Genomic DNA, 12757 nt, shown 5'->3' on the forward strand with positions numbered 1-12757 from the left:
CCTCGGACTCTCACTCTCGTTTGCGATAGCGCCCACTCCGCCCTCCCCTCCCACTCCCCCTCCCACTTGATCTCTCACTCTCGTTTAAAAGCTATGTATGTATATATATATTGTTATCGTGAAACATTGTTGTGTGTATATTTATATATATTCTTGTTATCTCACTTACCCCAAGTATTTATTTTATTTAAATATACATAAGTACTTATCTCTCTTTCTTTTCAGATTTGTTCGTCTAGCAAACTGGTATAAATATGAGATGTAGAGTACTGGAGTAATTCAGAAAGCAGAAGTCAAATTCAGAGCAAGAAATCACTCGCACTATTTGAAGAATCTTTCATCATCAGCATTAACATCAGCAGCAGCAGCAGCAGCAACAGCAACATGTCTGACTTTGGAGAACAGTTTAACGAGCTTGGGGCCGTCTCTCTACCCCCAATTAAAAGTGTTAAGGCTCTCCCTTTTAACACACCGATTGTGATACAGAACGCTGAAGTGAAGCGGACACGCTACGGCGATAAAATAATGCTTACATTTGAAGATTTTGTGGTGTTCTTGCCAGAACGGTTTAGTACGCTGTCAGCGAACGCTGTGGAGCACATGGCGACGGGGGGCTACAAGCTAGTCAAACTTAGATCGGATGGGGATAATTATATTTTAAATTTTTGTAACGAATAAGAAAAATAAATAAAATAAACTTTTTTAATTAACATTTAAAACAAAACAAAAACAAAAATGGCTGATGCTTTACATAACAATAACAATCCTGGGTCTAGTAACACAAATCCTGTCGCTAGTGAAATACGATATTGTGATGTCTGTAATCTAAATGTTGCTAAAATTAGTTGGTCGCATCACTTACGCACCAACTTGCATAAACAATTATCTGGCGCGCAAATAAGTGATAACTTGCGGTGTATAAGAAGTGCATTTCGGAATCGTATTGAAACTTATATAATCACAAACCACAATAAGGAGTGCTTGGATATCAAATTATTTCAACAATCAATCAAAGAACAAGTGATCACTCTACTCCAAGAAGCTCAAAAAAAACACATCAATATCAAATTTAATTTTGAGCAATTCTGTAATTATGTTTTGATTAAAGAGAGTGAAAATCATTGTGAAATAAATCTAAAGTCATTTGAAACAAAAATGCAAGTCTTAAATCCAACAACGAGTCAGACTGAAAGTCTAAATGAAATAATCAATAATTTAAATGACTATATAAAAAGTGAGATGAGTGAGTTTCAAGAACGAGACAGTGCACTATAGGCTGGCTGAACACTTTTTGTGGCCAAAATTAATTACTTCAAGCAAAACCAAATATTTGAGTTCGGTTCTTATATTTGGGCTTATAATTAGCAAATTAACAGAAAAAAGGCGTGGCAACGCCCCTTTTTGGAGAAATTTCTTGTTATATCATAAAAAATAATATAAAAATAGATAAGAAAATACTTACCCTAAAAACAAAACTTAATATAAAGGTGTATATTTTTGATTTGGATTTATATTGATATAATGAACATATATTTAGAAAAAAGGTGTGGCACCGCCCATTTTTTACATGATACCGCCCTTACGCGCAGCCCCACTAGGTGAATTTATTAATAATTTAATATTCCCAGCCGTGGGTTTGATAAAATTTTAAGCTGGTCTTCTCTGAGCCCTTGCTCCCGGCAACAAATAAGGCAATTTTGGCCTGCCATTTATGAAAGCCTCAATGTGGGATGTAAGCCAAGTTAAGTACTTTCTTTTGAAATGACTCAAATTTATTTTGCAAGATGTCCATTTACGGGACAATCTATGACAAAAAGCTTCGCTTTGTTTTTTTAAAACATCCTCATAAGCATCTGAACCAGATATCGAGGGTCTAAATCTGTCAAATATTGCCTGCTTTGTCTCTCCAGAACTCCAAATCCCAAACAATTTTGTATTGGCCAATCTGAGGTTGTGACCTAAAAAGGTAAATTGCGACGAAAGTGCGCAAAAGTGCACTTTAGGATAGCATTCATATGAACAAGAACTGAACTACCGACAACACAGTGTAAATATTAAGGTGAAACTAGGTGAAACTCACTTTATATCTCTATTTAAAGTTCGTTTTTATTGTAAATTTATACACGTAAAGCGATTATAAAAAACACTCAATTACAGGGACAACACAAACAAATCCAACTTGTGACGACCATAAACATAAAGTACAAACCGCTATCTTTCGATGCCATTATAACTTGTTTGGTAAAATCTTTGTTTGGTGCCTTATTTTTATAATCTTAAACCGACTCTTTTTTTCACAAAGTAGATTTCGTGCGCCCGTGACACCCGACAGCTGTTTTAACAGCCGATACTTTAACAGATCGTGACTCTGTTAAAATTTCTGTTACGTAACATTGAAGTTTGAAGTTTTCCCAACACTTTGACGACATTAGATTTTAATATTAACGACTTTCGAAAAATGGATTTTTGGCCACAAAAAGTGGTCAGCCAGCCTATAGTGCAGTGGTTGGTCCCTAATTGAAATAGTACATTTAGAAGTTAATATAAATAAATTCCAACTCATGAAGGGCTCGAATTTCATTAATTTGCCCAGAGAAATAGTAAGCAGAAAAGCCTGCATCAACGTGCAAAATAGAGACGAATATTGTTTTAAATGGGCATTAATATCGGCTTTTGTGAAACTTCCAGTTAATAAGAATCGACCCAGTCAATATAAACGTAAAGGCATTTACTACATTAGGTCGGATATAATAAATATAAATAATAAATCGTTAAATTTTAGTGGGTTAAAATTCCCCACACCGGTCGACAGCATAAACATATTTGAAGAAAATAATCCTGAAATTAGTATAACTGTGTTGGGTGTAGACAGCGATGAAAAGACAATTATCGGCCCATATTATTTAACTAATAATAAAACTAGCAACGTCTTACACACTATATATCTACTACTTCTCGAGAAGGATGACAAATATCACTATGCTTGGATAAAAAATATTTCCAAGTAAGTATTAAATTAGAAAATTTAAAAAAAAATTATATTTATTTCTTTGCTTCTCCATTAGATTACTTCGCAAACAAATAACTAAAAGTACGAGGAAGATTCATCTATGCAATGGCTGTTTTCTACATTTCGATGATAGCGACAAACTGGAACGACATAGTACGGAGTGTAATAGAATTATAACTGAGATGCCCTCAAATGAAACAGCGATTTTAAGATTTAAAAATTTAAAAAATCAATTAGATGTTCCTTTTGTGGTATATGCTGATTTTGAGTGTATTTTAGAAGGGATGAATCTGAAAACTTCGGATAAGATAAATTTAATTCAAAAGCACATACCGTATGCATATAGTTATTATATAAAGTGTTCATTTGACAATAGTTTGGATATATATCGAATATATTATGGTGAAGATTGTGCAGCACATTTTGTTGAGAGCATATATAATGATTGTTTAGTGTTATATCAAAATCACTTAAGTGTAACGATTCCCTTGTATCCGCTATCAATGGAGCAACAAAAAATAATTGACTTAGAACAAAATTGTAGTATATGCGGTAATTTAATCATTGATCAAACTAAAAGAGTTCTAGACCATTGTCACTTAACAGGCAAATATAGAGGTGTAGCTCATAATGATTGCAATTTAAACTATAAAATAGCAAAATTTTTCCCAATATTTTTCCATAATCTCTCGGCATACGATGCTCATTTATTTGTGAAAGAATTAATTAAAATTCCTGGTGATATTTCTATAATTCCGCTAAACAAAGAGTTTTATATTTCGATGTCAAAGAAAATTTATATAAATCCCAATGAAACGTTAGAACTTCGATTTTTAGATTCATTTAGATTTATGCCTTCCAGCTTAGACAGCTTAGCCAGTTATTTAAAAGAAGAAAATCTAATCACAATAAAGTCATTTTTCACGGACCCGAACAAATTTCAAATGGTTAAACGTAAAGGCATATTTCCGTATAGCTATTTAAATTCAGTTGAACGCTTGTCAGATACACAATTACCGTTGCGCGAAAATTTTTATAATCAATTAACTGATAGACACTGTTCTGAAGAGAGTTATCAGCACGCTCAAAACGTTTGGAATGCCTTCGAGTGCACAAATTTATTAGATTATTTATTGTTATATTTGAAGGTAGATGTGCTGTTGCTATGAACATATATTTAGAAAAAAGGTGTGGCACCGCCCATTTTTTACATGATACCGCCCTTACGCGCAGCCCCACTAGGTGAATTTATTAATAATTTAATATTCCCAGCCGTGGGTTTGATAAAATTTTAAGCTGGTCTTCTCTGAGCCCTTGCTCCCGGCAACAAATAAGGCAATTTTGGCCTGCCATTTATGAAAGCCTCAATGTGGGATGTAAGCCAAGTTAAGTACTTTCTTTTGAAATGACTCAAATTTATTTTGCAAGATGTCCATTTACGGGACAATCTATGACAAAAAGCTTCGCTTTGTTTTTTTAAAACATCCTCATAAGCATCTGAACCAGATATCGAGGGTCTAAATCTGTCAAATATTGCCTGCTTTGTCTCTCCAGAACTCCAAATCCCAAACAATTTTGTATTGGCCAATCTGAGGTTGTGACCTAAAAAGGTAAATTGCGACGAAAGTGCGCAAAAGTGCACTTTAGGATAGCATTCATATGAACAAGAACTGAACTACCGACAACACAGTGTAAATATTAAGGTGAAACTAGGTGAAACTCACTTTATATCTCTATTTAAAGTTCGTTTTTATTGTAAATTTATACACGTAAAGCGATTATAAAAAACACTCAATTACAGGGACAACACAAACAAATCCAACTTGTGACGACCATAAACATAAAGTACAAACCGCTATCTTTCGATGCCATTATAACTTGTTTGGTAAAATCTTTGTTTGGTGCCTTATTTTTATAATCTTAAACCGACTCTTTTTTTCACAAAGTAGATTTCGTGCGCCCGTGACACCCGACAGCTGTTTTAACAGCCGATACTTTAACAGATCGTGACTCTGTTAAAATTTCTGTTACGTAACATTGAAGTTTGAAGTTTTCCCAACACTTTGACGACATTAGATTTTAATATTAACGACTTTCGAAAAATGGATTTTTGGCCACAAAAAGTGGTCAGCCAGCCTATAGTGCAGTGGTTGGTCCCTAATTGAAATAGTACATTTAGAAGTTAATATAAATAAATTCCAACTCATGAAGGGCTCGAATTTCATTAATTTGCCCAGAGAAATAGTAAGCAGAAAAGCCTGCATCAACGTGCAAAATAGAGACGAATATTGTTTTAAATGGGCATTAATATCGGCTTTTGTGAAACTTCCAGTTAATAAGAATCGACCCAGTCAATATAAACGTAAAGGCATTTACTACATTAGGTCGGATATAATAAATATAAATAATAAATCGTTAAATTTTAGTGGGTTAAAATTCCCCACACCGGTCGACAGCATAAACATATTTGAAGAAAATAATCCTGAAATTAGTATAACTGTGTTGGGTGTAGACAGCGATGAAAAGACAATTATCGGCCCATATTATTTAACTAATAATAAAACTAGCAACGTCTTACACACTATATATCTACTACTTCTCGAGAAGGATGACAAATATCACTATGCTTGGATAAAAAATATTTCCAAGTAAGTATTAAATTAGAAAATTTAAAAAAAAATTATATTTATTTCTTTGCTTCTCCATTAGATTACTTCGCAAACAAATAACTAAAAGTACGAGGAAGATTCATCTATGCAATGGCTGTTTTCTACATTTCGATGATAGCGACAAACTGGAACGACATAGTACGGAGTGTAATAGAATTATAACTGAGATGCCCTCAAATGAAACAGCGATTTTAAGATTTAAAAATTTAAAAAATCAATTAGATGTTCCTTTTGTGGTATATGCTGATTTTGAGTGTATTTTAGAAGGGATGAATCTGAAAACTTCGGATAAGATAAATTTAATTCAAAAGCACATACCGTATGCATATAGTTATTATATAAAGTGTTCATTTGACAATAGTTTGGATATATATCGAATATATTATGGTGAAGATTGTGCAGCACATTTTGTTGAGAGCATATATAATGATTGTTTAGTGTTATATCAAAATCACTTAAGTGTAACGATTCCCTTGTATCCGCTATCAATGGAGCAACAAAAAATAATTGACTTAGAACAAAATTGTAGTATATGCGGTAATTTAATCATTGATCAAACTAAAAGAGTTCTAGACCATTGTCACTTAACAGGCAAATATAGAGGTGTAGCTCATAATGATTGCAATTTAAACTATAAAATAGCAAAATTTTTCCCAATATTTTTCCATAATCTCTCGGCATACGATGCTCATTTATTTGTGAAAGAATTAATTAAAATTCCTGGTGATATTTCTATAATTCCGCTAAACAAAGAGTTTTATATTTCGATGTCAAAGAAAATTTATATAAATCCCAATGAAACGTTAGAACTTCGATTTTTAGATTCATTTAGATTTATGCCTTCCAGCTTAGACAGCTTAGCCAGTTATTTAAAAGAAGAAAATCTAATCACAATAAAGTCATTTTTCACGGACCCGAACAAATTTCAAATGGTTAAACGTAAAGGCATATTTCCGTATAGCTATTTAAATTCAGTTGAACGCTTGTCAGATACACAATTACCGTTGCGCGAAAATTTTTATAATCAATTAACTGATAGACACTGTTCTGAAGAGAGTTATCAGCACGCTCAAAACGTTTGGAATGCCTTCGAGTGCACAAATTTATTAGATTATTTATTGTTATATTTGAAGGTAGATGTGCTGTTGCTATGAACATATATTTAGAAAAAAGGTGTGGCACCGCCCATTTTTTACATGATACCGCCCTTACGCGCAGCCCCACTAGGTGAATTTATTAATAATTTAATATTCCCAGCCGTGGGTTTGATAAAATTTTAAGCTGGTCTTCTCTGAGCCCTTGCTCCCGGCAACAAATAAGGCAATTTTGGCCTGCCATTTATGAAAGCCTCAATGTGGGATGTAAGCCAAGTTAAGTACTTTCTTTTGAAATGACTCAAATTTATTTTGCAAGATGTCCATTTACGGGACAATCTATGACAAAAAGCTTCGCTTTGTTTTTTTAAAACATCCTCATAAGCATCTGAACCAGATATCGAGGGTCTAAATCTGTCAAATATTGCCTGCTTTGTCTCTCCAGAACTCCAAATCCCAAACAATTTTGTATTGGCCAATCTGAGGTTGTGACCTAAAAAGGTAAATTGCGACGAAAGTGCGCAAAAGTGCACTTTAGGATAGCATTCATATGAACAAGAACTGAACTACCGACAACACAGTGTAAATATTAAGGTGAAACTAGGTGAAACTCACTTTATATCTCTATTTAAAGTTCGTTTTTATTGTAAATTTATACACGTAAAGCGATTATAAAAAACACTCAATTACAGGGACAACACAAACAAATCCAACTTGTGACGACCATAAACATAAAGTACAAACCGCTATCTTTCGATGCCATTATAACTTGTTTGGTAAAATCTTTGTTTGGTGCCTTATTTTTATAATCTTAAACCGACTCTTTTTTTCACAAAGTAGATTTCGTGCGCCCGTGACACCCGACAGCTGTTTTAACAGCCGATACTTTAACAGATCGTGACTCTGTTAAAATTTCTGTTACGTAACATTGAAGTTTGAAGTTTTCCCAACACTTTGACGACATTAGATTTTAATATTAACGACTTTCGAAAAATGGATTTTTGGCCACAAAAAGTGGTCAGCCAGCCTATAGTGCAGTGGTTGGTCCCTAATTGAAATAGTACATTTAGAAGTTAATATAAATAAATTCCAACTCATGAAGGGCTCGAATTTCATTAATTTGCCCAGAGAAATAGTAAGCAGAAAAGCCTGCATCAACGTGCAAAATAGAGACGAATATTGTTTTAAATGGGCATTAATATCGGCTTTTGTGAAACTTCCAGTTAATAAGAATCGACCCAGTCAATATAAACGTAAAGGCATTTACTACATTAGGTCGGATATAATAAATATAAATAATAAATCGTTAAATTTTAGTGGGTTAAAATTCCCCACACCGGTCGACAGCATAAACATATTTGAAGAAAATAATCCTGAAATTAGTATAACTGTGTTGGGTGTAGACAGCGATGAAAAGACAATTATCGGCCCATATTATTTAACTAATAATAAAACTAGCAACGTCTTACACACTATATATCTACTACTTCTCGAGAAGGATGACAAATATCACTATGCTTGGATAAAAAATATTTCCAAGTAAGTATTAAATTAGAAAATTTAAAAAAAAATTATATTTATTTCTTTGCTTCTCCATTAGATTACTTCGCAAACAAATAACTAAAAGTACGAGGAAGATTCATCTATGCAATGGCTGTTTTCTACATTTCGATGATAGCGACAAACTGGAACGACATAGTACGGAGTGTAATAGAATTATAACTGAGATGCCCTCAAATGAAACAGCGATTTTAAGATTTAAAAATTTAAAAAATCAATTAGATGTTCCTTTTGTGGTATATGCTGATTTTGAGTGTATTTTAGAAGGGATGAATCTGAAAACTTCGGATAAGATAAATTTAATTCAAAAGCACATACCGTATGCATATAGTTATTATATAAAGTGTTCATTTGACAATAGTTTGGATATATATCGAATATATTATGGTGAAGATTGTGCAGCACATTTTGTTGAGAGCATATATAATGATTGTTTAGTGTTATATCAAAATCACTTAAGTGTAACGATTCCCTTGTATCCGCTATCAATGGAGCAACAAAAAATAATTGACTTAGAACAAAATTGTAGTATATGCGGTAATTTAATCATTGATCAAACTAAAAGAGTTCTAGACCATTGTCACTTAACAGGCAAATATAGAGGTGTAGCTCATAATGATTGCAATTTAAACTATAAAATAGCAAAATTTTTCCCAATATTTTTCCATAATCTCTCGGCATACGATGCTCATTTATTTGTGAAAGAATTAATTAAAATTCCTGGTGATATTTCTATAATTCCGCTAAACAAAGAGTTTTATATTTCGATGTCAAAGAAAATTTATATAAATCCCAATGAAACGTTAGAACTTCGATTTTTAGATTCATTTAGATTTATGCCTTCCAGCTTAGACAGCTTAGCCAGTTATTTAAAAGAAGAAAATCTAATCACAATAAAGTCATTTTTCACGGACCCGAACAAATTTCAAATGGTTAAACGTAAAGGCATATTTCCGTATAGCTATTTAAATTCAGTTGAACGCTTGTCAGATACACAATTACCGTTGCGCGAAAATTTTTATAATCAATTAACTGATAGACACTGTTCTGAAGAGAGTTATCAGCACGCTCAAAACGTTTGGAATGCCTTCGAGTGCACAAATTTATTAGATTATTTATTGTTATATTTGAAGGTAGATGTGCTGTTGCTATGCGATGTTTTTGAGAATTTTAGAAAAGTATGTAAAAAAATCTATAATTTAGATCCTTGTCAATTTTATACAACTCCTGGTCTATCATGGGATGCTATGTTGAAGACAACTAAAATTGAATTAGAACTACTCACAGATATTGATATGTATAATTTTATAATGAAAGGTATTAGAGGTGGTCTTGTTCAATGTAGTAAACGTCATTCTATTGCAAATAACAAATATCTAAATAACGATTACGACTGTGAGAAAGAATCAAATTATATTGTATACTTAGATGTTAATAATTTATATGGGTATGCTATGTCACAAGCTATTCCGTATAAAAATTTTAAATGGCTAGAAGAAACAGAAGAGGGGAATTTTGAAAATTTTGATTTAAACACGTGCGTAGATGATCAATCAATTGGTTATATTTTAGAGGTAGATTTGGAATACACTGAAAAATAACACAGCCAGCACAATGATTTACCATTTTGTCCGCAAAACAAAAAAAATGAAAATATGCAACAATCAAAATTGATTGCAGACTTGACAAACAAATATAATTATATAATTCACTATAGAAATTTGCAGCAATGTCTTCGACATGGACTGATTTTAAAGAAAATTCATCGAATATTACAATTTGATCAATCTGATTGGCTTAAAAAATATATTGATTGCAACAATCATCACAGAACATTGGCTGTTAATGATTTTGAAAAGAATTTTTTCAAACTGCTAAACAACGCAGTCTATGGCAAGACAATGGAGAATGTCGACAAGAGAAAATCAATTAAATTAGTGTCCAGGTGGGAGAGTGATGGTAAAAAATTGGGAGCTAGAGCACTTATCTCAAAATTTAATTTTAAGAATGTATTGCAATTAGCCGATGATTTCTTTGCAATTCAAATGAAAAAAGTGCATGTTGTCTATGATAAGCCTGTCTACATTGGCTTCACCGTTCTAGAATTATCGAAATTTAAAATGTAAAATTTTCACTATGACTATATGAAGCCGAAATATCAAGAAAATATCAATTTAATGTATATGGATACTAATTCTTTTATCTATGATATTAAGACTATAGATTTTTATGATGACATTCGTTTTGAAATTGATGAGCATTTCGATACTTCAGAATATGATAAGGATAATGTTTTTAAATTACCATTGATAAACAAAAAAAAATTAGGTATGATGAAAGATGAGTGCAGGGGGGATATAATAAAAGAATTTATTGGACTCAGAGCTAAAATGTATTCAATACAAGTCTCTAATATAAATAATGCTGAAATAACGGAGATCAAAAAAATTAAAGGAGTAAAGGCGAGTGTGACCTTAAAATTAACTATTAACGATTTTCGAGATTGTTTGTATAAAAAAAATAAGCAAGTTGGAACAATGTACTTATTTAAATCGAAATTACATCAAATTTATACACAAGAGTATACAAAAGCCTAAACTATTTAGATGATAAGCGCTATATAAAAGAGAATAATATAGACACACTTGCATGGTGACACAAAGATATATAGCCTACGAAGTTAAGCTAAAAATAAAAAATATTGTCTTTTTTATACAAATATATTACATTTTATTTTTTCGAAATAAAAATTTTAAACATAAATGACCACAGTTATATGTATTGAATTTTTGTTTATTTCTATAGTTATATTCAATGGGTGGTTTTAAATATTTCACAATTTCAATGGGCGGTTGCAAATCACCAAAACTATCATAGTATTCTTTATAATTTCTATTCTTGAAATATGCTACCCAATGCGTGCCACTACCGCTTTCGTTATCTAAATTAATTATCCCACATTCGTTGGTCCATGGTTTCTTGGGGAGACGATCACGCATAAAAACACCACGAAAGTGTCTAAAATGCTGTTTACCAAAATCAATTAAATCAATATCGGTAAGTGCTTGTTTGGGTAGCATATTTATTAGTTTTTTGGTGAATATGGTTTATAAAATAGTCCATATCCTTTCTTATACGGTTTCAGGAAAAGACCTTTTCCCATCGCAATTGATTCCATATAGCGGTTATGACGTGTCGCTTCGGCTAATTGTTCTTTACCATTTTTGACAGCGTTTATTGCTTTAGCAACAGCAGATCCACCACTGGCAAGACCACCAACTGCGCCAAGTGCAGTCAATATTGGTATCAACGGTAGGAATCCCCCAATTTTTGGTAATGGTATCACCCTCGGAATATTGGAGATATTATTCACTAGACCTAGTCGACCTCGTCCTCGTCCTCGTTGACCTCGATGAAAATTTGGTGGGATTGATTGTTGAGATATCTGAATTGCTTCATCGATACTCGTAGGATTTCTTCGTTTCAAAATTCGCTTCGTTTGACTCACAATGCTTGCGAATGATTTTTTTTTTGTTTGTCGATGACGTCGACGTTGTTTTTTTTTTTTTATTACTAGCTGGTTTCCTCTTACGTTGACGTCGACGAGATTTGTTTTTAGGCATACCTAGACCGAATTTAACTTTTGTTTTCATGGCGTTAGTCACAAACCAAGCAGCAGAACGTTCTTTTAGACCGCTATCTTTTGCTTTAAAACGTTCCCACGCTCTATTAGCTAATATATCATCGGCCTGATGACGATTTTTCAGGTCTTTGAATTGTGAATATGCAATATCGTGCTCTCGACACGCTGCATCTAGCGGATTAATCCCTTTGTCTCCACGTTTCAAACGCTCTGCAAGTTTTGTGCCTGGTCCACAAAATTGATATCCTGGCAAATGAAGTTCAATTGGTAGTGTGTTAATCAAGTTGTTAACGAGTCCACTACCAATTCGATACTGATATGAATTTTATTTATGTTTGTGATTTATACGCATTATTGCAATTCTGTTTTTTTTTTTTTTGGTTTATGACTATTCTGTTTCAATGACAATCGTATATTAAACAAAAACGAAATATATACTCAAATATTTATAGTACTTTCATTAGTAGTTGTAAAAATTTGTTCAATAAAACAACCACAACAACAACAACAACAACAACAACAATAGCAACAACAACAACAAAATGAGATTTATAAAACAAACCAGACAAATTAAAGTTCGAAATGTCGATCAAATTTGTGGTGAGGGGGAGAGGAGTGGAAAAATTACACATAGCCCATTGTTACCGAATTCGATACGCGCTCTAATTGTGGGACCATCTAATTGCGGAAAGACAAACGTAATGATAAGTTTGATCGAAAGTCCCAATGGACTTAAATTTCAAAATATATACATTTATTCAAAATCGTTGTATCAGCCAAA

At 32.7% G+C, this 12757-nt stretch overlaps 3 long non-coding RNA genes across 3 annotated transcripts; all 3 read left to right on the top strand.

Annotated features, from left to right (window-relative positions):
* The first annotated feature begins 2157 nt into the window (after positions 1-2157).
* LOC119562460 lies at positions 2158-3207 on the top strand. The gene is made up of 3 exons (XR_005221854.1): positions 2158-2241; positions 2306-3004; positions 3066-3207. It is a non-coding gene; the product is annotated as an uncharacterized LOC119562460 (long non-coding RNA).
* A 1604-nt stretch (positions 3208-4811) lies between these two features.
* Positions 4812-5861, top strand: LOC119562459. The gene is made up of 3 exons (XR_005221853.1): positions 4812-4895; positions 4960-5658; positions 5720-5861. It is a non-coding gene; the product is annotated as an uncharacterized LOC119562459 (long non-coding RNA).
* Positions 5862-7465: 1604 nt separating this feature from the next.
* On the top strand, positions 7466-8515 carry LOC119562458. Its single transcript, XR_005221852.1, has 3 exons — positions 7466-7549; positions 7614-8312; positions 8374-8515. It is a non-coding gene; the product is annotated as an uncharacterized LOC119562458 (long non-coding RNA).
* Positions 8516-12757: the final 4242 nt, after the last annotated feature.

The sequence above is a fragment of the Drosophila subpulchrella genome, unplaced genomic scaffold (genome assembly GCF_014743375.2).
Source record: "Drosophila subpulchrella strain 33 F10 #4 breed RU33 unplaced genomic scaffold, RU_Dsub_v1.1 Primary Assembly Seq48, whole genome shotgun sequence".
Lineage (NCBI taxonomy): Eukaryota > Metazoa > Arthropoda > Insecta > Diptera > Drosophilidae > Drosophila > Drosophila subpulchrella.